The sequence below is a fragment of the Nothoprocta perdicaria genome, unplaced genomic scaffold (assembly GCF_003342845.1).
Source record: "Nothoprocta perdicaria isolate Ctin4 unplaced genomic scaffold, notPer1 scaffold_187, whole genome shotgun sequence".
NCBI lineage: Eukaryota > Metazoa > Chordata > Aves > Tinamiformes > Tinamidae > Nothoprocta > Nothoprocta perdicaria.
Window position 1 is genome coordinate 1212961 of NW_020455060.1, and position 24172 is coordinate 1237132.

The 24172-nt window shown below is 54.2% G+C and overlaps 1 long non-coding RNA gene across 2 annotated transcripts in view; it reads left to right on the top strand.

Moving 5' to 3' along the window:
* Nucleotides 1-493: 493 nt before the first annotated feature.
* Nucleotides 494-24172, top strand: part of LOC112945319 — a 29762-nt gene continuing 6083 nt past the window's right edge. The window contains exons 1-3 of one of the 2 annotated variants that reach the window (XR_003248987.1): nucleotides 494-667; nucleotides 5836-5985; nucleotides 20642-20737. This is a non-coding gene — a long non-coding RNA (uncharacterized LOC112945319). Of the gene's footprint in view, nucleotides 668-5835; nucleotides 5986-20641; nucleotides 20738-24172 lie in introns of those variants that run through there. The other variant, XR_003248988.1, reaches the window with a different exon arrangement.

Below are 24172 nucleotides of genomic sequence, written 5' to 3' on the forward strand. Positions count from 1 at the left end.
CTGGCGGAGAGCCACAGGGAGGCTGTTACCTGACCCGCCGCCTCCTGCCTCCCTGATGCCAGTTTGCTGCTGCTTTTGCAACCGTCTTCTCTTGCTCTCCTCCCTTTCTGCTGCTCTCCCCTTGCTTCTTCCACTGTCTCTTGCCTAACAAGAGCAGGGGACATTCAGGGAAAATATGCACAGCCTTCCCAAGACAGCGTGTTCTGCAAAGCAGGAGAAGCTGTCAAAGATGATGACTTTTAAGAAGGAATCCGCTCTGGCTGGGTTGGGGGCTCGGCTCCTGGGTGCGTTAGGAGCAGACTCACCAGGCTGGATTTGGTTGATGCCTTCCAGGCTTTTCAGAGCAGTGAGAATCCCTTGAGGGTCTGGGGAGCTGATATCTGCAAGAACTCCAATGCAGTTGTTCATATTCAAAAGTGCTGTTTGAATTCACTCTCCTTTCCTCTCCTTTATTTAGGTTTAATGTCAACTTCTGCATGAGGCTTTTTGGATGTAGCTGGTGTCAAACTCCACAAGCAAGTTGCTCGCCTGGACAAGAGCAGTCCGAGCTAAGCCAGAAGTGTCCTGTAGGGTTAAGTGAGCCCAGCGCAGACCAGCAGCCCTGGACCTTTGTTTTGGGAAGGACACCTTGTTCCTGGTGCTGCCCGTCAGCTCCCGGGGCACCCAGGTACCTGTCCTGCCGCCTATCCGGGCCTTGGAGGATGATGATTCCCCGCTCAGTGAGGGTGGCCCCATCCAAAGAGCTGAGACAAGGGGGTCACACTTATCCCCGTGCCCATTTTCAGTGCAGAGGACCCTATCAGACCACCTCAATGCTGACTTTATGGACAGCTTTGATTAGGTTGGAGAGGGGGTTTTAATAACTTGCTGTTATTTGAGAATTCTCAAATAATCTCCTTAGYAAACTTTAATCTGAGTGGACCAATGGGATCATTAACCTCAGGGATATCCTTGTGTGCTGCTTGCTGAAGCTAATCTAAGTTTTATAATGTTTTCAAGCTTCTGTCTTAAAGTCTAATACCTTGTTCCATTTTAGCAGTGCTAGCTGGAGACAGCAGCAGACTAGGGGGTACTAGAACACAGAGATTCCTGTTTTTCCTTCCTGCTTTGCTTCTGCCGGTCTTGGGAAGACCAGGACTAATCTCTTTGTATCTCAGTTTTCCCCTGTGCGTGAAGGGGATAGTGTTTCCCTGCTTCCACAACGGGATGGGAAATGTGCTCCTGCAGGACAYGGGGCACAGATGCCCCGCACTGAGCAGGAGCACCGAGCGCATCCCTGTGTATTCCCATTACAACGCATGGAGAGACCCCGAATCCTGAGGGACATCCTGCAACAAAATGCATGCCCACTTCATAGCCTCCAAGGCTGCATCTTTGCAATCACCCGAGTCTATTTTATCTTTTCCTGCTCCCTGCTGCTGTGTGTTGCGGCTTTTGCATCTCCATCCATGAGTAATGTGTTTTGTGGGTGGCAATGTAGGATTAGTTGCAGGAATTTATTAGCTCCGGTGGAACCATTTTTAGGCAGGACGTTTTTGCAAACAGTATTTCATCATAAAAAAAACTGCTGTCAGTCACCTGCAAGCAAATGACTCTCCAAAACCCAACCCTAGATTGAAGGAAGTGATAAGTAGTTCTCACTTGCCCTGAAAGCTTCTATTTCTGTCTTTATTTTTCTGTGTATCTATTWGATATTTTGCTGGGTAGATGCTGACCGGGTATATTGAGTGTTGGAGGGTCAGCAAATGTCTTGCAAATGGTTCTGTATTTGCTAGTGGAGCCCCCGGGCTGTGATGGAGCGATGCTGATGACCCCAGCAAGGGCACTGATAACCTGCAGGGGCAGGAGCCTACCTGGGGAGGAGAGAGTTGGCTTTTCCTCTGACTTCATTAAGGAAGATCTCTGATTTTTTGACTAAGGATTATTGAAAATAGGTGATTCTCTGTAGCAGGGACTGATAGTGAGTCGGAGCTTGGGCTTTGCTGCTCCTGCAGCCRTGTCCTGGCTGCGTGTTTGGAGGTGAAGTTGTTAATGAGCTAACGGGCATCAGGCACTTAACTGCTGATGTAAATCCTGAAACACTGGTGGCAGATACGGATGTAGTGTAGGAGCAAAGCCTCAGTGGGGCTGGTGGTGAGGGAAGAGCTGCTGCATCTTCCCGAGAAGTGAGGGTGATGGAGGAGTGAGCAGCAAAGCAGGTATCCAGAGCAAGGGCTGGGAACGGCCCTCGGCCGACTTTGCCCTGGAAAATAAACTTTAAATTAAACATCGGATCATCTCATGGGAGGGTAAATGCTCTGTCCCTTGGCACGAGCTCCATGGGCTGGCTGCTTTGGGATGGACGGGATGCTGGGATGAGTGGGGTGTTGTGGCAGCCCCCGCAGAGCCCGGTGGCATCGCTGGGGACCCAGTTGTCCCCAGGGTGCCCAGTAAGACTGCACGGGGCTGGGTGACGGGCCCTTAAGGCATCTGTTCTGGAGCACGAACCTCATTAGAGTTCCCGGCTGTTTACAAGCCGCCGACAGCAGCGCTCGGCTCCAGCTACTTTCACCACCTCCCTTGTTTAACTCGCTGTCACTTTGCTCGCCCGCTTGTTTTCAGTGTTTTCCCTGAYGGTTCCTTTTTATAATTGTGATTTTTTTTTCTCCCTTCCCTCCCTCTCTGTTGCTACCTGTTCCAGCCCTCGGGCAGTGCGCTCGGAAATGCATTTGCTGGGGTTTGCCCCAGCCTGTCGCATACATCATCCTGCGGAGAATGGTGTGCATCTGTTTGGCATTTATTAATCATTGCAGCCTGACAGAGTTTCTTCTGCTGCTTGCGCTTTTCCAAAATTATCTCCTTGAAATAAGGCAGCAACTGGAGGCGGAAAAATACCTTTCTCATGTCTCAGTGTGGGCTTCCTTGGTTGCCCATAGGAAGCATCTTGTTTGGAAGAAATATCTTTAGATGTTTGTGCGGGTGCAGGAGGTGCCAAGCCCCTGCACCCTCTCCCAAAGCAGCAAAGAGGGGCTGCCCCTTTCCCGTGTGACCAYGGCTTTGATCTTTGGGGTCTGCTGGAACCAGGCTAAGGCTGATACCATCAGTGGTTGCCGATAGCTCCTGATGCACCTTTTCCTTTTTCTTTCCCTGTCAATTTGGCCTGACCACCCTCAGCTGATGATGTGGGACATCCCAGTTACTAATTTGTGAAGCTCTGGAGAAGAGGACGCTCCATCCGGAGCTGCTCCCCTCCCTGGGGCTGGCAGCGGCAGCAGATGCCTCTCCATGAGCTCTGGTCCCCATGGGCAGCTCCGGAGCTGTGTCCCCAAAGCTCTGCATGTCCATCACACCCCAGCCATCGCCTGCATGCGAGCAGTGCAGTCCCAAAGGGCTCCTGCTCCGGGGCCTTCTCTGCCAATAGGACACTTTTGATTTCTCCAGCTTCCTCTTCCAAAGCCAGAGGTGTTGCACAACTGCTCTTGCTGTTCCAATGGTGAATTCCCACCTTTCCTTTGGAAATGTTTAGCTATCAGTGAGCTAAGGGCAGAAGGAACTTGTTTCGAATACGATGTATTTTTCCATCTACACGTAATAACGTCTTTAGCCGTGTGTAATTAACTTGCAAGTGATAGGCTTGTAATTACCCAGCATGAGCCTGTGAAAAGGATTGCGTTAGGCTTTATCTCAAATTTTATTAACAAAGATATTGTGGGCTGTTTTGGGATATGCCAGAACATCTAAACGGGCGCTCGTGCCATGCAGAGCYGTGGGTGCAAGCAGTGCCACCAGGCTGTGGCCTGGGGCACGTGTTGTGCTGGCATGTCCCTGGGCTGGGTTTGCAGCACGAGGCTCGTGCCAACGGCCCTGGTCCGTTTGATGGGAGATGGTCCATTTGGAGGCTCATCTGGAACAACAAAAATTTGCCTGTTCTGGTTAAAATTGTTGTTTTCTCTCATTGCTGGCTTGTGGGCATCTGTGGACATCATGGGGAAGGAGAAAACCTTAGCATATGTATGTTGTACATACCATAACAAAGYTACTAAATAATAATTGTGGTTTTCAGCTCATGGTTCCCTCTTCCTCAACAGGAGGTGACAGTGTGTGTTTCTGGTTTTGGTATGTAACTCTAGTTTTTCTTGATTATTCTTCCAACTAGTAGAGTTGGTCAAGTGGAGATGACTCGAAGCTGAAGCCGTGTGCCTGAGCTGCCTTCAGAACGGAGTCACCAGTGCACTCCTGGCATTTAAATTCCCAAGTGGCACCAGTTTGATGGCGTCTGAGAGAAACCTGTCTGAATTTTGCTCTCTGTAGCTTTGGGTTTGCGTGAGCAGTGTTTCCATTGGGTTTGTAAYCCCTGCAAGATGGACATAACGCTGAGAAGCGAAGCACACCCTGAATGCCGTMATGTTGCTCACAAGCAACACCCTACAGCAGAGAAATTGGTTTATTTAATTTTGTGTCTTGGCTTCCGAGTATTTGTGAGAGGCAAATCTTGCATTTTTTTTTTCTCCCAAAGCAGAACTGATCTTGTGTCTTGAACTAGTGACTCTTGGCCATTTTATGATGCTTTTGAGTCTACAAGCATCTGGAGACTTGATGGTGCCCTCCACTGACGGCTGCTCTGCAGGAAATAGGGCTGCCTGGTACAGTGTGGGATGGGATGAGAATTGCCGTTTAGGTCCCCCCGATGACCCACGTGTCCTTCTGAGAGTGGCCGTGACTTTGAGCAGTGCTCAAGGACTAGCCCAGGGATGTGCTGGAAGCTGGTTGTCCTTTAGCACCTTGGGARCCCACATATGTTCCTATGGGTTTGAACAGCAAAGGTTAATATACTTGTAGGTAACGGGTGAACAAGGAGAAGCAACATAATTTATTCTCTAATTGACACTCCCACCCTAATTATTTGAGGCACTAATAGAGGAAGAATGGTTCATTGGCTGGGGCATTGCTCCACTACTTGGGAAAATGAGTTTGTGTTGCACCCTGCCATGGCCACCTCGTGTAAATCTGGGCAAGTCATTTCACCTCTTAATGGTCCTTGTGCTTTGAATCTAATTAGAGACTCCATGGTGTCTGTATCTCATGGGAGAAAAATACACCGTGCTACACCCAAAGCCAGCTCCTGTTCATGCTAATAATAAATAGCAGGAGCAGTGCAGACTCAAGTGAAGAGGTTCAGGTTAAATAGATGATTGKAATAGTGATATTTTTAGGCACTTCAGACATATAGGATATATAGGGTAATCTGTGGGATGCTCCCGTGCAGGTGGTGTGGGGATGGGTTGCCTTGCTCTCAATTGCAGATAGAGAAAGTGAACGTGAGCTCTCTTAAGCTATCAGAACAAATCTTAATGAGCATTAAGAGCTTTTAGGAGCAGACATAACATGTTTGACTTGTGCTTTTACCAGGATGATTATTGCTTGGATGGGCTCTTTGTCCTTCCTTGGTCTCTTGGCACTGAAACCTGGTACCGGCTGCCCATCTTGGTGTTCAGACCACGATGTTGGGCTCTGTGCAGAGTTGCGGGTCCCAGCAGAGGATGTCTGTGGCCATAACAATGCCCTGMAAGGTGCTGGTCCTTTCCCAAGCCAGTGCTGTGTGTCCTGCAGAACTGGCCGTGCGCTGCAGGGTAGCGAGGGCCTCCCGGGCTAGGTGGGCACCAAACCAGCGTGCAAACAGCCGGGCTCAGCTCCGAGCAGCGAGGGGAATCAAGCAATCCGATCTCTTAGGATCACTCAGCATAAACATTAGGAAGACCCTTTTGAATATTTTCACTCCCTTGTTGCTGGCACGGGTTGGGTAAGGTTCTCAGCTTGTGCACCCTTTAATTTTAGCCCTCTCGCTCTTTGTTTTAGGTCCTGGAATCGTGAGAACTTCCAATGGTTTGGCAAAGYGCTCTGAATCACTGACGTTCGGCTGCCACCTCCACCCATGCCTGTCCCTTGCCTGCTCCCTCGCCGGGTGTCAGTTCTCGAGCCTACGTGCTGAGAAGAAAAGTTAAAAAGGTAAAAGTCTGTAATCTGATTCCGCAGTGACCTGTCTAATCCTGTTCCCTGGGACAGAGAGCTGAAATACTTGTACTGCAAAACAATGACTCGAGGAGGCTAGGGAAGGAAGATGAGAATTTGCAGGGATTTTTTTTTCTCCATCTTTTCTCTTTCTGAAAAATACCTGTCCGCTTGGAAGCGGGGAAGGCAAGAGGGAGCTCGGAGACCTGGTACAGACAGAAACACAGCGGGCAAAAGTGCAGTTAGCCCTGATCTGGGCCCCTCTTTGTAGGAGAACGAGGGTACAATTTCAGGTAGCCGATTGAATCGGGCATGGCAGTCGCTGCAAAGTGTTGTCCTGCAGGTGAACGGCTCAGACGTGATGCAGTAAAACACTATAATTCTGCATAAAGCTCCTATGTTGTTCTCCTGCCTGTGGAGCTCCCAACAATTCACTAGTGATTCTGTTCCAGATCAGGCTCTTTTTGTGTGTTTTGTCTTTATTGGTGTGATGTGGAGTGGCTGAGCATCCCGGGCTCTTCGGGGACACGTGGTGGGAATTCCAGGCTCTGCCGTGTCCCTGCCTGGCTCGGAGCAGGAGCCTGAGGCTCAGCTGGTCTGTAGGACCCAGTGCTCAGAGCTGGGGTCTCGCATCACGTTTACCCATGACAGGATCGGGGTGATGASCCCAGGACTCCAGTTCCACTGTGCACGTTATTGCCAAACAACCTTCTCTACTGATCCTGGGTGCAGGTTGCACTGAAACTATCTGCTTCTGCAAGAGGATGTTTCAGAAAAGCAGCGTTTTCGGCTGATAAACGGGTTTGTTTAATGGGTTCTGCTCTGTTGGAAAGGCAGGGTATTGCCTGGGCTGTGTAAGGTCTGCGTTGCAGATATTATGTGTTGAGTTTGCTGCTGTACCGGAGAGGTGTCTTCACAATCTGCTTTGTCCTCCGTCCTGGAGATTTTCCTCCTGTTGCAATGTTTTTCCTTTACCAAAACTCTGCTTGGCTTATTTGCTAAAGTGACCTGTGTTGTAAGAGCAATTTCCAGCTGGGAACCTGAGTGCGCAGTCTCTCAAAGTTCATTTTTCTTAGATCTTTGGCTGCATTGCTTTATTACTTATTTATTTAGGCAGAGCACACTCGAATCTATCCAGCATTGCCAGCACTGTTGGTGCAACTGAGATGCATTGGCTACCATAACATTATAGCAAGAGAAGCCTTGTTTCTCTTGCTGTAATGGTATGAGGTCAGGCCAGGGGAAAGGCTGAGGTTCCTTGGGCTCTTCTGCAGCCTGGAAGGGGCTGCAGATGTCTGGAGAGCTGGCTTGGTTGGAGATCGAGCGCTCGGGCCGGCACGTGGCTTCCTCCTGTCAAAACTGCATCCAGGAGAAAACATTTCTCAGGAAATTCATGCAACTAGGGACTCTGTAATGGAAAATCTGCCACACCTTAAACGCTATCGTATTACTCATGGATGCAACGGTGGTAATTAACTGAGTTAAAAACCAGATTTATTGCATGTCAATTATCACCTAAGTAGCTGGCATATCTGAGAGATGCATCAGAGGCTGGATGCACTGGTTTCCCACCTAAGGTAAGAGAGGTCACCTGCCCGGCCACCAGTGGAGGGTTGATGGGTCTTGCCATGTTTAAATCTACTCGTGCTTGCGTGCAAAAAAATGCATTCGAGACCAATGGCTTGCAGGGTTACAAAGTGCTCCAGTGTATTGAGATGCAAAGTATTTAATAGTTTCATCACGATCTGTTGTGGAACGTCCTTGCGTCTCCTGATCACGGGTGACATCAGAAGCGTTCCCAGGCTTCCCCTCTCTGCCCTGGCCGCAGCAGCCGTGCGGGTGCTTTGCTGAACTGCAGCTCCCAGTCGCTAACCTGCAGCGAAAGCCGTGGGAACCTGCAGGATTTGCTGATTCAGGTTCTTGAAAGGGAACCCTACAGGTGCTCTGTGCAATGTAGCCACTTAATGTGATTGTTTGGGCTTCAATCTGCAAATCATCTATTGCCTTGAGTTTCACTTCAAACTTAACTTCAGACTTAGACTTAAGTCTGCCCTTAGCTCTCCTCTTGCAGCACTTATTTCCTCCTCATTTTGGGGGCATCTCGGGAGTATTGGTGGCTCTGATGCTGAAATGCCACCCTGCATGGAAGCACAGAAGCTTGTCAAAAGCTACCAAGAAGCGTGAACTCTGTGCGCCTGCAAAGTTCATTATTTAAGAAGTAATGAACGTTCAGTATTTGAAACCCAAAACACATCGCTTTGGGACTTCTGTGCACATTAGGACAATTCTGACTTCTAAAGCTTGGGCTTTCTAGTTATCTGCATGTCGAAGGTGCTCGGGAATGTTTCTGGTTTTATGCTTTCCCATTCCTGCAAGAAGTCATCCAAGTTTGTGCAAACTCAGCAAAAACTGGACAGAAATTGTGGCGTGGCCTGGATTCGCTGGGGTGGGATGGCTGGGCTTGTAGCCGGGGGCTGAACGGGGCTGGATGCGTTTGGAGTCGCTGCAGCCCYGGCAGCCTCACCTTTCTGACCAGGAAATCTGCTCGCCTGCAGAATAAGCTCCCGATTGCACAGCTTGGCAAGGAGATGCCACCACAGCGGGTGGGACAGGTCAAAGTTTGTGCCGGCACAGCCTCTGCTCCGGTGTCTCTCTCAAGCTGCTTTTCTATTTCACAACGCCAGGCTAAGCGCGCCCGCTGCCAAGCCCCAGCTGCAGTGCCAGCTGCCAAGGGAAGTTTCTCTGCTTTCTTTTAAGTAGATAATTGGTTTTCCGTTTGGGGAGTGTTTTTCAATTAGTTCTGTGCTGGATGGTTCCCATGCGGAGGGTGGATCGCACACCTTGGTTTCCTGCAGCACCGCGTCACCGAGGGAGGCCGGGAGGGAGGCCCAGCTCTGTGGCATGGGGAGGACAGATGCTCTTGGGCTGCTTGGACTGTCCCCTTTCACGTTGAGAGCTGTCCTGGCAAAATAACTCAGCAGGGCCCGTGAGGGAGGCCCCCTCATTGCCTATGTGACCTGGGCCACCAGAGCGCCCCGAGGATGATGCCTTGTCCCTTGGCATGTTCCCCCCGAGGTCGCTGATTTTGCTCCCCACGTTTCATCTGCAGCCTGGCTGCTTTGTCTCCTTCTTTCCCTTTTTGCAATGGGCAAGAGAACAGTGTTTTGCTCCCTTTGGATGTGTGCAAGAGATCCCAGCAAGGCTGTTGGCGGAGGAAGATGCGGAATGCTTCCCGGTACAGGAAATGCTGCTCCTGCACTGCCTTCTCGCGGGCTGCTCCAGGACAGTAGATCCAAGGTCCTGTTCCCAGCTCCTCGTGAGCCATCCTGGCGCAGTGCGATCACATCTCTGCACTGGGGCGCAGCAGGAGCCGGGATGCAGTTGGTCACTTAGGGAAAGGGGGGTGACCTTCCCAAACTGTCCCCTCCTCGTCACCCCCAGCGTCCCCTGCCTTTACCCAGGGGTATTGGCAGCCCTCATCATGGTGACGCTGTGGAGGACATTGAAAGAGGGGCTTGGGGCAGCGTGGTGTCGGCAGAGGGGACAGGGCACCTGCGGGGTGTGACGCTGGCACGCGGGTGGCAGCAGGGCCGGTCTGCAAGGGGTGCCGGTTGGGAGCAACGCGCTGCTGTCTGTGACCTGCAAGTCCAGCTGGCCATCGGGCTCATTTCTCACACCGTTCCTCCCCATTCCCGACTGTGCGAGCGGCTGCTGGTCCCTGCACRGAGGATGGAGAGAGTGGCTCGCGTGGAGCCATCCCGCTCCAGAGCCCTCATCCCGTTGGATGCGGCGCGGGAAGCGCGGCCAGGCCCCATCCCCCTGGCCGCCGGCCCCGCGCCCCCCCGGCCGCCCTGCCCTTTTGTGCCGTTTGCGGAGCCGAGGGGCTGAGAACAAGCGAGCAGACAGGGCGCCCGTGTGCGCTGCATGCTAATGCCCCGCAGCGCCGCTGCTCCGCCGAGCTCTGCCTCTATTGATGTGCCCGTTGCACCGCAGCTGCAGCGCGCCGGCCTGCGCCCACGCCCGMGAGCTGTCCGGCAGTAAATTTTGTTTGTTTCTTTGAAATAAGGTGYCCCTTCCCCCCGAGCCTCCCCCTCCTTCCCTGCTTGGAAAAAATCTCGCTTTTGCTGTCACTGCATCGGGAGTGAAGCTGGAAGGTGGGATGCGGCCCAGGGAAGGGGCGCAGGAGAAACGGGGTGGGGAGGGACAGTTTTATGGAGAGGCATTTGATTTATCTTGATTTATCTTTGTCTTGCTGGTGTGAGGAGGCTTTGCCGTCGGCACTGCATTGTAGCAGCCCTGGAGCAGCTTGTGCTCCCAAGGTCGTGCTCCGGAGGGGAGGAAGGGGCTTGGGATCACTGGCTGGGAAGCTCCGCCGTTCCTCACCGAGCTCTGGGCAGGACCAGGGTCCTTTGGCACCGTGAACCAGCTGTTCCGCGGGGATCCAGCACCCTTCGGCGCCCCTGTTTAATCCCGGGCTGAGCCTGGCTCGGGGGAGGCCGTGCTGCTGCAATCCGAGCTGGGGACGTGGGCTTGGTTCAGCAGCTCTTGAGATCTGCACAGAGATCAGCGGTGATTTATGCCCACAGCAGCGACGTTCGAAACCACCCCGTTTTTATGGTATCCCCTCCTGCCTCCAGCCTGTTTCCTCCTCGTGTTACATCTTGTCTCCTCGGTTTATAAGCATTCTGAGGGCAGGGCTTGTCATCCCCTCTTACCCTTGCTCCTTGTTGCTTTCTGCCTTGCTCTGTGGTTCAGAACAGCCGAGTATGTGCAGGATGTGATCGGTCTGGAGCAGGGGCTTTGCCCACCCKTTGCTCTAGTGCAGGCGAGGTGGGAAAGGACCAGCAGGGAGGGATTAGTGCCCAAGTGTCTGCAGAGCCTTGTCTGAGATTCCCAGCCCAGTGGAGTCTTCCTAGTGGTGGGGTGACCTATGTGAAGGGTGTCCTCCCTGGGCTCGTATTAGGACTTGCCTTGGTGACCCCCCTGTGAACATGGAGTCTTGTCACCTGCATGGTCTCTGCTGTGCCGGGGTGGCCGGATCGGGATGCAGCCACCCGGAGTGGGGAGATGGGGTGGAAGGGGCTTTGTAGCCCCCCCGTCGTTGGGGTGGAAGGGGCTTTGTAGACCCTACCATCTCTGGAAAGCCACGTCCTGCTGATGCTGAGCCCCAGGATGTGGCTCGGTGGTGCCTGATGCCTTTAGGCACCGGAGGCTGCGTGAGCCTCACACCAGACAGCTCCTAACTAACCCTGGCTGTGTGAAAACTCAGCCTGATGAACAGGCAGAGACTCTCTAGCTCTGTGTTGACAAAGATTTCAGCAATAATCACTTCAAGCATCTAAACCAGATCGTTTCTCATTTGGGGAATCAGGGAGAGCTTAACCTGTAGTGGGACACCACGTTTTGTAGAGGACCAACAACTACCACCAGAAAAGCCCTCCTTTGTTCCCTGGACRGTTTCTGTCCACGGAGCGCTAGGAAGCTTTATCCCAGCCTCCCGGCTGGAAGGTGCCCCGCGGCCGCCGCTCCATGTGCCACGCGCTAGACCCGGCTCTAATTGGGATGGCCTCGATTCCCCAGGGCCTCTCGCCTGGCCGGGGCTCCTTGTGTCCCATGCTCATGGAGCAGGGCWGGCTCCGGGGCCTGGCGGGAGCCCGAGCTGGAGCTGGCTCCAAGCCCGCGCTCCCGCCCGGAGGTGCCGGGGCAGCCACAAGTGCTGGAGAGGGCAGCGACAGGGGGTGGAGGAGGGATGAAAGAAAACAACCTTCAAAAGAACATGCCCTGGTCTTGATTTTATTTATTTATTTTATTTTATATTTTATTCACAGGGGGGTGAAAGGTACTGGACTGGTGAGGACTTCTAATGAGCCTTGCTCTGGGAAAGGCCTCTGCATTGAGGCCAGAAAAGCCCTTGCTCTATATGTGTGTTGGTATGCACTTGTACGCTGTTTTGCCTTTATTCTAGTCGCTGCTCTCTCCAGCACCGAAAGGCTTTGCAGCTCCTGGGCACGTTGTGTGTCCTCCAGGCTGAAGGTTTTCTGGCCTTTTCATTCCCAGCTTGCTTCTGCTCCCCTGCTTCTCTATGGGAAAATAGTTTTGCGGCTGGAACAGAGGGCATAGATATAAAAAAAACTCACAGAAAGGAATCCTCTGTGCTAAGATGGTTTTGCATGTGTCATTCGAAGCAGTTGTCTGTTCTGGAGAGCTGCTTTGCATGAAAACATGCAAAATCTTATGGTTGGCCCTTGAAAGGGAGAGGGCTAAGGGGGCTTTGCATTACCGGTGCRGGGTGGGAGCAACCATTGCAAACATCACTACTGACGTTACTCAAACACGAATCCTTCCCCATTTCAGGAGTGACTTACTAGATCATTACAGGAAATTATCTGACAAACTGCTGGCTCGGCCGGTCTGTTGCCTTGCCATCAGTATGCTGGCATGAACTTTGGAAGTCTGTTAGCTTCTCCTTTGTGTTGGCGAACACCAGAAACTTCAGAGGAAGTTGTCCTGGGTAATGCGTGTGACTCTACGATGTGTTTTAATAGAGCAGCTCCCTACAGTTTTAGCTAAACACCAACTTCTGTCGTGAAGCCTGTGTTTTGGCACCCTTGGGAAATGGCTATTTGATGTTTTGCCTTGACTCTTCTGCAGTGGAGGAGCAGAAATATCCTAGTGTCTTTATCCGTGAGACATCTAATCCATGTCGTGTTGAGATGGGCTGCTGTGCCAGCTAAAGCCATAGGAGCTGCTGCCCGTGGAGGTAGGAATGGAGATGAGGTGCAGGAGCGTTGATGTGTTGATCCAATAAGAACTGCAGTCACGGGGACCYGAGGTGCTGATGGATGAGGACAGCTAATGGGATTGTAATGGGGCCAGGGTGACAGGGCTGTATGTGGGGGTACGCCTGGGTCCCTCCAGCCTTAACAGTGAGGAGGGAGAGAAGGTTTGGTGGTGGTGGCAGAAATTCCCGTTGAAGTGGCTGTGGGCACCAGGGGAGCACACAGGGTGACTCATGAGGATGGGGACAGGCTAGATGGGAAACAAGCTGGAGCGAGGCGGGAGAAAAGCCTGACTTGGCACTGGGGTTAGGATCTAATCTTCTCTCTTCAAAATACTCCGAACGCGATGCCTGAAGGATGTCCCATGCAGGGGGTGCGGACAGTCCTCCAGCCCCGCTGACCTTCTGTCGGGCAGCCTGCAGATCATCAGCAAGGAGAGCAAAGCTCTGGTGTCAGCAGCCCCATTAAAGCTCTGGCTCGGGTTTGCACTTCACCTCCCCCAGCAGCGCCTCTGTGTGAGGCTTAGCTCAAAGCCTTCTCTCGGCTCACGTTTTGAGCCCGACGTGGTGTTTCCAGGTGAAATCCAAGTCTGCGCGCTGCAAAGGTGTGTGCCTGGCCCTGCAGCTCCCCTCCCTCTGCGGCTGAGCGGCTTAAGTCTTAGTTTACACTTTTAGAACGGATGTAGGAGTTTCCTCTTTATGGCCCTCAGGTAACTTGCCCACCTGCGGTCTCTGAATCAAACTCAAACCTGTTGTTGCAACAGCTATTGCAGAACTAGAATGCGCTTTCTGGAACGCCGCTTTCCAGCAAATCCACCCCGTTCTGAGAAACCTCCCCGGCTCCAGGCTCCCTCCCTCCACAAACCCGCTGGAGTCTGCTCTGGATGGGGGATGACTGAGCAGGGATGAACCCCGCRGCTTGGCTTGGCCGGGAAGTTGCAGCTTCCCGGGGCTGCGGCCAGGAGCGCGGCTGCGCGGTGCAAACCCAGACGGGGAAGTGACACCAGGGTTAATATTTCTTTGGAGGGGAAGTTATCTGCTTTGTTGTTGGATACAGCCTCTCGGCGCTGCTGACGGGAGCTTTTAGCATGCAAATGCACTTTGTCTCATGCTTTTTAATGTTTTACTTTTCGTAATTGCCGAGACCRGTGGTAGTTTTTGGACGTGGCCAGGTTTCTGAAAGCAGCTTCCCTTCAAAAGTGGTTCCCGTTGTTTTTTTGTGCCGTGATTTGATTTCTGCCCCCTCCTCTTTTTGGCCCATCAGGTKGAACGAAGCAAACCAGTCGCCCCAGCTAAAGTTAGCGCTGGAAAATCTTGAGATGCAATAGCAAGAAATAACACGCGCTGAGCTTTGAGTGCCGCCGTGTTTTATTCTGCTGTTTGTGCTTATAGYACAATTTTGCTGGGAAACAATAAACGTTTGGGGCCAGAGCGGATCATGAGCTGCGTAAGCGGCTGGAGTTCCTCCAGCGGAGCTGCTCTCAGCTGAGACTCCTGCCCCTGCAGCCGCCCGTGGGCCCGTTGCGCATGAGATGTATCCATTACAGCGCTCATCGGAGACGAGCTTTCCAGAGCTCTTAACCCTGAGCCTGGATTGCAACACTGCTTCAAAAAAGAAACCCAGAAAAATATCGGTGCAAGCTGTCAAGATGTTATCGTGGCTATTGCACAACGTCATATTCCGCAGAGGGCTTTCCTGGGGAAATGGGGTTTGAGATGCGCTGTCCATCCCTCTGTTTCACCCTTAACTTTTAAGCCTTCTTGGGCAGCGTTAGCAAAACTTGCTGGTACGTCAGATGTGCAAAATGCATCCAATTCGAGCAAGCTCTTCGTAAATACTTGGGTGGAAGAGAAGGACCCGTTCAAAGCCTTGCRAAAGGAGTGCAGCCGTGTTTCAGCTCAACCCTAGTAGACATCAGAGAATCTAAGTGTGAGCTTGCCTTGTAATCTGCAGCTTTCTGCTGCTTTTCTGAAGGCTTTGGCTCCAGGATATTGGGAATCTCAGCTTTCTTAACAACTCAAGCTCYGGCTTTCTAGGCTGCAGAGACGAGCATGAAAATGTGGCTCTCTGAGGACTTGAAGCTTGCAGAGCTCCTCAATATTTGTAGGAAATTTGGCCAAAAGCTTGGTCTTTGGCAGTCAGGTGGAATAGACACGGTGTTGGAGTGTGCTAGGAAGCTTGCACTGAAGTGTCAGATGTAGAATTTCTGTCCTTGGTCTATGTGGGCTTGTGACGGGACAGGCGCTGTGAAAAACCCACTGCATGAGGCAAGTGGTGGTGGTTGACAGGGCAAGTGAAGCTGTAGCACCATCACTGAAATGTCCCCTTTTCTCGACTATTCCTCTGCGTGGAGCTTCACGGTCCAACAGAGATGCTCAGGGTCCTCCAGCTTCATCCCTAGGRTGAGTCTTGGGAGCCTAGAAGAGATGGCCGTGCTCGTGGTCCATATGGACAGAACAGAGGGGAACCCAAAATCTGGGGAGGCTGAGCACCCTGAAGCAGCCTCCCTTCAAAAGTGGTTCCCATTGGTGGCAGAACYAAGGTTGGAGCAGGGCTGGGGCTGTCGGGCTCAGCACGGCCCTGGCTATAGGTGTCCGTACTTGCAACACGACCAGTTTCCTCCTCTTTCCCATTCCCATCTCTGGATGGGATCATCCCATTTCGGCGCCGACCTTGCTCTTGTTTTGCTCTGCTTCCTCCGTGCGTGTTCCACAGCGATGGATTTGACCTTCGTGACAGCTGCTTTGGGGGAAAGGAGGTGACTTTGATGACTTCAGTGGGTTGCGGGTGTCTCTGATCCGCCTGGCGGGTGCTTTCGGGGTGCAGCAGGAGCGTGAGCCAGCCCGGAGTCGCTGGGATCCCCGAGGAATTCCCCGGGRACACGGCGCCGGATTCCGCACTCCGTCCCCAGCCCGCGGCCTCCTTTCCGAGGGCCCCGTCRCTGAGTGAACGGGGTCGCTTCCATCCCCGCCGGCGCTGCCCCGGGGCTATTAGCCCCTCATGAAACCGCACCCGCGCTTAACCCGCCACRGCCCCAGCTTAGCGAGGCCGGGGGCAGCGCGCGGGCGCGTTCCTTGGCGGGGCGGCGCGCGCTGCCCGCGCTCAGCTGGCCCCGCCGCACAATGGGCCCGGCCTCTTTTGTGGCATTAACGGCTTTGCCGGGCGAGGGGGGCGCCGGGCGCCAGAACAATGTGTGAGAAGCGGAGGCCGCGGGTTTCCCACACGGCCCAATATGTCTCCCCGCGCCCCCCTCTGGGACGGGCAGCCCCGYGGCGGCCCGGCCCACAGCTGATCCCCGCTTGATTGGCTTTTATTTTATTTCCCCCTCCCCCCCTTTTATTTTTATTTTATTTTTCCTGCCTTCCTTCCCCCCTCATTGTGCTCTCAAGGGATGAAAATCCTTTCCTGGCGTGACGGGAGAGGCGTGCCGGCGCGGGCGGCCCTCCCGCCGCCCATGTCAGATGACGGCCAAATCCGGCGGATTAGCGTGCGTGCCGGTGCCGGACGGGGGGGACGCCCGGCCCCGTATCTCCATTCCCGCCCTCCCTCCTCGGCCCGGGATGATCCTGCACGGGATATTTATTCATTGCACCTGCTGGCCACCCGCCGCCGAGGATGCTCGTGAYGCAGGGGAGCCAAGCGCATCCGCATCCCCTTTCCCGTTGAGGATGCTGTGGTGTTGTACTAAGTCTGAGCGGTGCTACAACAGTTATTGCTTCGGCTTGGTGCCGTGGAGGTGTCCCCAAGTGTCCCCRTCACCGGGCGGCACGTTGAGGTGTAGGCACATCCCGCTTATGGGGCACTGTGCCCCAAACCTGGGCTTGGGGCTTCCCTGGACTCAGGAGACTCCTCATTGAGGAGAGTCCGGGCATGTTTCTGGTGGCTTGCAGGATTCCTGGGCAGGATTCCTGGCGCTCGGCATTTGCATTCCTGGGAATTATCCACTTAGAGGGTCGCCTCCTCCTTCCGCACGGGAAGAATTGAGGCAAGAGAGCTGCAAATCGGCAAGGCCGATGTCGTGAGCGAAGTGGGAGTCGGAGCCAAGAACAGCATTTACTGCCCTCTAATTCCTGCCTCTGTTTTCTTAATGTCCCAAATTCACAACGATCTTGGTTTTCCTTCAGGTTTTTTGACTTGTGCTGTGTCATTTTGTGCYGAAATGTGCACTTTTTTCAAGAAAAGAGTTTTGCAGACATCACTGGCCAAACCGATGCTTCCCTCCCGCCAGCAGCGTGAGAACCTGAGCGGTCGTGGAGGAACCTCGGTTGACGTGAGTTCAGCAGCTGCACCTCCAACTGCTGCTCTTTTTCTGTGCACGTGAAATATTGGTCAGGAGAGAAGAAAATATCTGGGGTGGGTGATTTCCCTGCCAGGAGAAGCAGACGGGTCCTGGTGGGCAGAGTTGGGTTGTCTTGCAGCTGCAGTTTGTGGTGCCACCTCGAAAGCACTTGGCTCCTAAGGATTCCCACAGCCAGTGTCCGACTCCGCTGCTCTATCCACCCGGGATGCGGAGAAGCAGCAGGTTTGGAAGCGCAGGGGAGCACGGCGCCTTGCGTGGCCGCTCCTCCCCACTGCCCGGCMTGGGACAGCGCTGCAAGGAGCCCACGGGGAAGGCTCGCTACCACGGTCAGCGGCTGCCAGCCTCATCCCATCCGGCTTACCGAGGGATGCTCCTTTTGCATCCGCGGTGGGGAAGGAGCATCGCTGGGAAGCGGCACTGCCACCCCCTCCAAGCCACCACTGTGGCCTTGCCGGGAGGAGGTGATAGATGCCATGGAGCACGGGGTGGATTCCCCTGCAGGCAAGAGGCCCCTGGCAAAGAGGGATGCTCYAGCATGGGGACCCAAGGGCGAGCAGGGCCAGCAGCAGGTGACGCGGCCACCGCTGGAGGAGCGCGGAGGCTGCCGTGCTTATTGGGGCTTAGAGGTGAAGTGCTGCCAAGCACCCGGTGGGAGGAGAAGCGTGCGAGGGGCTGGGGGGCCGCCGGGGGCCGCCGCCTGTGTGAATGCGCCCCGCTCATTGTTCTGCTGCTTTATTCTCCGGGCCTCGATGGGACCGATTTAGAAATCCTAATCAGGGAGCAGTTCCCCGCGCCTCCCGAGTGTGACACAACTCGAGCGGCTCCGGGGCGCCTTTGTTCTCTAATGACAGCTGACTTCATGCAGCAGTGGGAACACTCGGAGCATAACTCTGCACGGGCAGCTGCAGCCTTAACTCTTTCGTGCCCACCTGCGTGGGGGGACACGCAGGCCTGATACGTGCTCGATGGGCGCACGTGCTCGGGTGCCCGCCGGCAGCAGGGCAGAGCTGCCGGTGCCGTCGCTGCTGCCTGACGTTCCCTGGGGGCTGCCAGGCAGTCGGGGAGCCCATGTGGAACCAGCCGAAAAGGGCAGTGCTGCAGGGGGAGGCTCAGTTCCCGAAACGGCACATCCAGTTATATAGGTGCTTCGAGCGCATCCGCAGCGCTGGGTGCACGATGAGCGTTTCCACACCGGCTTTGGGGCGTTTATGTCGCTTGCACTCAGTGAAAAGCCATCGAGTCGCTCCAGGACGTGCTGGAAGCGGTGCTTGCTCCTGCCTGGAGAAGCCGGGGAGCCAGCGCTGCCCTCCCGTTCTTGGCCTTGGTTTCTTCCCTGCTGGAAGGGAGCTCATGCTCCCCCATCCAGCGCCGTGTGGCATCGCTTGGCATCCCAAATGTGCTTGGTGGGACTCRCTGGGTCCGTGCCAGGGCGGCTTGAGCCCTTGCCCTCCCTGCTTGGTGGCGCCGGCCGAGGCTCGGGAACGAGGGATATTCAGGGGCGCCTCGCTGCCCGTTCCCTCTGCTCCCTTCCTGGGGTCTGGAGTGCGGGGGTCTCCATTGCCCTCCAACCCCGGTGTCCCCCGCRTCCCCGCGGCCGCCTGACGGGCCCGCCCGCGCTCGGCTGCCGTCCCCATGGCGACGGGGCCACGGGATGCTGTGCAGTCCATTTGTCACCAATTGTCACTGTTTTGTTCTGCCTTGTATGCACACTCGATTGTGTCACGGGGGAGGCGGCCAGGAGCAATCCGGCCTTGTCTGATGGGCCGGGGCCTCCCGCCGCGGGGAAAAGCCGCGGAGCYGCTGCCGGAGGGGCAGGAGGGCCGGGGCGGCCCGTGGGCACTGGTGACCACGGCCCCGTCCCCACCAGTCTCTTCCACGGTCACTTTTGCCCCCATCATGCTCAGTTTCCTCTGAAAACCCTCCAACTTCTGGCTCGAGGTGTCACCCTGTGCTGTCCTGTCCCTTTTCTCCCTTTGTCTTCGGTTGTGCTCCCGTTGCTCCCACCTTTCCTGATGAGCAGTGATTCATCCCCTCCGCTTGGCTCCCTTCCTGCCCCAGCACTTCAGGACCCGCCAGGCTGAGCTCAGAGCGGAGCGGCRGCTCCGAGGCTCTGCACCCGCAGTCAGGGCTTTCTGCAAACCCTTAAAAACCCTTAATTCAAGTCTGGCCAAAGCATTTATGGGAATTCAGGGAAGCTTTCCAGCATAGCTGCAAGGAGGTTGGGAAAACTCGGGCTGTGCAGTCAACCCCAAAGCAGGGAAGCTGGGCCGGTTCCAGCTTGGCTTGCAGACCTTGAGCTCGCCTTGACGCACCGCAGAGGGAAGGGGAAAGAGGGTGTCTTTGGCAACGTGTCAGCCGAGGGAGCTGAAACCACGGAGCTTTTCCAGCACGAGGTATTTGGCAGGTTCCTTTGCCTCCCTGGTGGTCACTGGTCCGCGTTTCCAAACCGCAGCGCGATTCCATGCGCGGGGCCGCGTGCCTCGGAGCAGACGCGGGTACCGGAGCACCCTCCATCTCTGCCCTGCTCGGACGCTCTGTTGGTTGCCCACCCAGATGTTCCCATCTTTGGAGCTGCTGCTGGAATGGGACCAGGGATTTGCTTCCTGTGGCAGCACCTCCCGTCTCACCTCTGCAGTGCTGGGCTGGATGTGGACACCAGGAGTTTGCCTTTCCCTACCTCCGTACRGCTTCTGGCTGCGATGGGAAGGGAAAGGACACATAACCACTCCAGCTGGGGGGTGTTTTTATCTCCTTTCCAGTCCGCAAGAGAAGTGCAGGGGAGAGAAATCAGAGCTCTTCAGTATTTAAGTTATTCTTGAGTGATGCAGCTCAGGAAGGTAGAAAATGAATCTAAAGATGTGACCTGTCACTGGTTGTATCGATGCCTYGAGGTGTCACCAGTTTCCTCTGGCTGCTCTGGATGGAAAGGGCCTCTCTTCCCGCTGGTTCCCTCGGGCTGTGGGGATGCGGGACGCTTCATCCTGTGCCATTTTGCAGATGTGACCTTGGGCCCTTCCCTACAAGCCTCARGTTTTTGGAAAGCGTCTCGTGGTCTGCAGTGAGGGATTGCAGTTCGAGGACTCCTGCAGCTTGGGGTTTGGATGCGATTAAGTTCAAAAGGGAGGAAATCTAAGGAATCTCGCTGGTGTGAGCGGTGCCGGCTGGGCAGCCTGGGCAGCAGCTCGGTCTGCACCGAGYGCTCAGCCCTGCGTTTCACCGGGTGCAGCACCATCCGAGCTGCTCCCATCCCTTGCCAAGGTGCTCCGGGCTGCCCGGCCTCCTCGCTGCTTTTCAGGAGCCCTAAGCCCCGGGTGCTGCGTGCCCCGCTGCCGCGGCGGCTCCCGCTCCTTCGGCCTTTCTAGTTCTGCCACGGGCTGCTCTTTCTTGAATTCCTTCTCGAGCCATGGGTGGATCCGTTCTCACCATCCCTCACGCGCTGGAGGAAATGTCAGAGATAATGAAAATGGATTTTGTCAAAATATTTGGGGGGGAAGAACCGAAATAGCTCCTGGACCAAAGTGTCTATTTCTGTCCATGGGAAGGAATGCTTGTTTCGACTGAATATTTTTTACAGGTGCTGTCAGAACAAGACTTGAAACTGGAAATACTCCGTTACAGCCCTGCCTTCTCAGATGAAAATCAGCGGGTTTCCCACCAAGACGGAGGGAAGCGGGATGGTTTCTGCCCGTGCGGTTCCCTGGAACGCAGCCGACTCTTTGCCTCGGTTTCGGGCTCAACCTGCTTCCTCCCTGCGAGTGAGGAAGACTTAAAATCGTTTGTGTTCAAAATTTCTTGTGAAAAGGTAAAGGAAAAAGGTCAATCCATAGTTATGGATGGGGATGGGGGGTTGCTTGCAAGAGGCTTGGAAATGGATTTGATGTCCTGAGCGTATTCCTTGACACAGAGTGTCCTGCTGGTTCGAGAGCTGGTGATGTGGGAAAAAGAGGAGCTTTTCCTGAAATTCCTTCTGTGTGCTAAGCCCTGGAGCCGAAAAGGTCCTTTTCTGCGAGAGGCTCCCRAGTTATTTTAATTAGCCTCGTTAGAGTTTTTCAACCAAAGCTTCACTCTTTTACTCCTCTTTCCTGACTCCTGACTTCTTAATTTCCACTTTGCAGGAAGGAGTGAGGTTGGTTTTCAGTCTCCTGAGGTTTTTTTCATCTGTGAAAGTGGTTTCTCCTSCCTTGTATCCCCTTCGTTGTTGTTGTTTTGCCTTCTTCCTTTGTTTGGGTAAAAGTTGAGGGGATTAATAAAGGAAAAGGGCAAGGGGAACAATCTCAAGAARTGAAAAAGAAAACAGCAAACAAATAGAGGCTGAAAAGGTTCTAGACTTTTTTGGGAAATGAGAAGCTCCCTTGGCTTGGGGAGTTGGCAAAGGTTGGGTTCTTTCCAGACCCACCAAAATGGCTTGTTGCTTTTTTCTGATCTGTTATCTTGAGCATGGAGCTGGGTTAATTTRCCCATTTTTGGCATATTTTGGCTGGATGGAGGTCTTGTTTGTCACTTGAGCTGCCTAGAGCCTTTTGAGGAGAAGAGCGTGCAGTGGGAGAGCCCTGTTAGGACCGGGAGCTCTGTTCTCCATCCGGTATCTGACCCCTCTCCATCGATGCTGGAGGGAGAATGGAGCAGCTGGACTGCAGCACCCCAAAGCTGGGATAAATCAGGTCGGAGGAGTCTGCAAATCCCTCAGAACTCTGGAGCACCTTTTGCTTCCCGGAGCTCCGGGCTCCTCCATGGCTTCCTCCTTCCCTGGGCTCAGGAGGCTGCCAACCATCCAGCTTCTTTTCTCACTTAGTGCCAGTCTCAGGTGGTGAGAAAGGAGCCATAAATGAAAWAGGAGAAGGTTTTGTTCTTCATTTTTCAATGGCATTTTTTTTTTCCTTACGTCCGGCGCCCTGTATGAGCAAAGAAAACGGTGGCCCATCTGTTTCTAGCACCATTAAAGGTATCTGCCTGCATGTGGCCCTCAAAAATAAAATAAAAATAGGACCCTTTGGCCTGAAAATGCCAAAGGCCCTTTCATCTGAGACAGCCCCCAGCCGTGAGCACATCCTCCCAAAGCCGAGAGGCGGGAGCGGGTTCCCGCCAGGATCCGTCCCTCTGCCCCGTCCCCTCCCCACGTTCTGCAGACGGAGGCAGCCGGGCCCTGGAAGCTCCTGCTGCTTCCTGACCTCCGTGCTGGCTGCGCCCCTGCAGCTCAGGCTGCCCCRGCGTCGGGCCCCGAGGGGTTAAAGCCTCTTTAACAAGTGCCTGGAGGAGGGAAGAGGCCTTGGACACGGGTTAGGACCGGGTTGCCCAAGGGCTGTGCCAGCAGGATGCAATTAATGACTGGGAAGAGGAGATTGTTGCAATATGGGGTCGCTTTCCTCTTCGTGCCCCTCTTTCTATCAGCCCAAAGTCACGGTCTTTGTCGTGTCCTGCTGAGGACCCCGTGTAGCTTTTGCAGCCCGACCTGCCCGGGGATGTGCAGCTTAGGAAGGGCCACCGTGGTGCTGCTTGTGACACCTGGGCAGTGCTGCACCTGCATGGGGCCTTGCAGGCTGCTGCAAGCACCTTCTACACCCTGCCTGAGATCCCTGGTAAATACACAGCCCTGCTGACACGAGAGCTGTTTTTGTTTATCCTTTTCAGGTATAGCAGAAGTCCTCCTGGGTTCAGAAGGGGGAAGAAAAGGKGTTTAATGTAGGAGAAAAAGCTCATTATTTCCTTCATAAAATCGTTGCAGTTCTTTATGTAACCTGTGCAACTTGCTTTGCTGTTGCAGCCAGAAGGTTAGTCTGGATGCGAGGTCCTTGGGCATGAGGAGCGTGGGCTCTGCATAAGTGCGCCTGTTCCCGGGAAGGCGGCGGGACGGGGCTGTGTGGAGCCTCCCCATGGAAGAGGCGGCTCCTGTGCCCTGCGCGGCCGTCCCGGGGGACAGGAGCCATCGGGCAGTGACTGCAGCGCTGGGAGCGCCTGTTGCTCGCGGGTTGCAAACGTCTCCATGCCCCAYGTGCAGAGGACCTTGCTCTGACAACCTAAAACCTGCAGTTCAGCGGCTGGGGACGATGGCCCCTCTTCCTCCCTCGTGCTCCCCATCCGGCTGCAGCCCCGTGGTGGCTTCTCCCGATACGTGTGGTGCTGCCACGAGGTTCTGATCCTGCTAAGAATCCCTTGGTGCTGCTGGTAGTATAAAAAAGTGAAAAAGCCCCTTGGTCTCCCTGGATATATGCTGAAGGGCGGATTTTTTTGTTGTTTTTTAGGCTAACCAGGCCTACACAACAGCTGTTGAGCAATCGCTCGTCCTCTAAAAACAAATAGGGAGCAAGTCTGGTGGCCAAATGTTGTAGGCACGTTGTAATAACTGTGAGCAAATTGTGTTTGCAGCGCTGGGCTGCTTAACAAAACAGCTGCGGGATTCGCCTCTCCTTCCCCCGCATAACACTAGCTGATCCCCACGGATTCGRTGGCGCTGCCGAGCGGGAAGAGGGATGACTTGTGTGGAGAGGCTGGAGGTCCCATGGGATGGCTCTCGGGGTCCGGAGGTGCTCCATTGGCTCCTTGATATTAAAGCTTTGTATAAATAGTATAGTGTAAATGCTAAATATTAAAGCTCTGGGAATCTGCGTCCTGCGGATGCCGGCGGTGCTCCAAGCTCGTCCTCGCCCTTGGAGGCTCCTCGGGGGGTTCTGCCTCTGGCCGGACACGTGCGGGGACTGCAGCTGGTTTCCTCCTCGGCACCCACCTGAGGCTCCAAGCTTCGGAGCCCGACCAACCTAATGAGTTTCCTGCATGGAAAATTAACCGGAGCTGGGTGGTGGTTCAGTATTGCSATCAAATGGTCCCTCTCCAGCTGGGTCACTCAAAGACCTGGAGTTTGGGTGAGTGGTTGTGGCGGAGAACTTGTAATCCCGCAGCTGGCCGGGAGGGAAAGGCTCTCCCAAAGCAACTGAGATGTGTGGGTGTTTAAAAAAAATCCTAGCAATTTCTCCCTGATTATTTTCATTAATGTTCTTATTTATTGGCATTTTTTCAGCCTGGATAGCAGAAATAAAAAATCTGAGTTGATTTCACTTGTAATTTCTGGTATTTTAAAACTGCTGGAAGTATTTTTGGCTTTGAAAACTGC